The following is a 1662-nucleotide window of genomic DNA, read 5'->3' as shown; positions in this document are numbered from 1 at the left end:
GGATTTAGTTCATTATTAGAGAAATGGGTTTAAATGGAAACTAGACCTCTCAGAAAAGGACATTTTGGCTTACTAGAAAGGACATGACTTGATTTAGTGCCATAGTTCCATCTGTGGTTCTGTCACTTACAGGCTGTGTGACTTGAGCATGTTATTCAATATCTTTGAGATGCTATATCTAGCAGATGGGGAACATAATTATACCCTTTTTATTCAGTTATTTCAAGGATCAAACCAGACAGCTGATATACTCATATGACATCTAGCACTGGCATTGAAGAGGCATTCAATAAACAACTGTGTTTGTAAGTATGATTATATGGTATTAGGATTGTACATTACTTCTCTCTCTCTCTCCCCATTTCCCCATTTCTCTGTTTTTTCTAAAATATTTTTAATAAGAACTACTTCATCAGGGGAAAGTGCCAACACAGTCCCCCTCTACCACAAATTATGCAGTCGAGTTTCACATATTGGGGAACTAGCAGGGATAGGCACATCTGGAGTGCAATGGATGAGCCTCACCCTGGAAAAACCACCTTTGTTATCATGGTATCTCCCCTACCAGGTAAGTATCTCTCAGTTGTTTTAATTGCAGAACGTACAAGTCATGGGAAATTTGGCCTCTCAAAAAAACATAAAACAACACTTATTTTTCTATTCATATTTCTTTGGTTATATAATACTGAAATTACGTTATTTCAAGTACAAGAGCTTGCAGAAGCACTCTGGGAGAGCAGACAGGTAGAGTATACAAGAGAATAGCCTCTCTAGCCTTGAATTTCCAGAACTGTGGGTTTCCATGGATATGTCTATCAAGGGAATGGAGAGTTTGGTTAATCTGGTGTATGGGTGAACAGGAGGTGGGTTAAAAAATCATCTACTAGATAAAGAACAAGTGAGATATAGAACAATTTTGTGCTTGCCAAACTAGTCCCAAATTATGTCTTTATTTCTGTATGTCATAATTCAAGAAAAATTGATAAACTGGAACAATGGTTTACAAACTGTTCTGCAGAGTTCTATGATTTCATGATAGTCACCTGTAGAGGAAGAATAACTCTCATAGGTTCCTAGTTGGAACAGACCCCTATTACAAACGACATTAAAAAGAGAAAAACAGAAGTTTCCTAATATGTATATTTTATATATAAAGGGAGACACCCAGAGAATTAGTTCTCAAAGAGGTGGCTTTGAGTTCCAGCTTATGTAGCATCTTCAACAAAGAAAAGTAAATTTTTAGAGAAGTAACTAGAAAAAGGAAAAAGACTTTGAGTCTCTAGGTGTGGCAATTTGTGGAAAGGCAAATAAATGGCAGTAAGGGCTAGTTAGTAAATCTTGTTGTATTAGTGCGTTTTGTGTTGCTATGACTGAATATCTGAGACTTGGTAGTTTGTAAAGAACAGAGGTTTATTTGGCTTACGATTCTGGGACAGCTGCATCTGGCCTGGGCCTCAGGCTGCTTCTACTCATGGTGGAAAGCAGCAGGCAGGCGGCGGGTACAAGCAGATCACATGGTGACAGGAAGCAAGAGAGAGAGGGAGGAGGTGCCAGGGTCTTTTAAACAACCAGCTCTGGCGGGAACTAATAGAGTGAGAACTCACTCACTACCCCCACCCAGGGAGAGAATTGATCCATTCATGAGGGATCTGCCCCCATGAC

General features: G+C 39.2%; 1 non-coding gene across 1 annotated transcript; it reads right to left on the bottom strand.

Annotated features, from left to right (window-relative positions):
• Positions 1 to 413: 413 nt before the first annotated feature.
• LOC134361428 (U1 spliceosomal RNA) lies at positions 414 to 576 on the bottom strand. Its single transcript, XR_010021446.1, has one exon. It is a non-coding gene; the product is annotated as a U1 spliceosomal RNA (small nuclear RNA).
• Positions 577 to 1662: the final 1086 nt, after the last annotated feature.

This window comes from Cynocephalus volans, chromosome 12, assembly GCF_027409185.1.
Source record: "Cynocephalus volans isolate mCynVol1 chromosome 12, mCynVol1.pri, whole genome shotgun sequence".
Classification (NCBI taxonomy): domain Eukaryota; kingdom Metazoa; phylum Chordata; class Mammalia; order Dermoptera; family Cynocephalidae; genus Cynocephalus; species Cynocephalus volans.
The sequence above is the reverse complement of the archived record's forward strand: the minus strand, read 5'-3'. Positions and strand labels throughout refer to the sequence as shown.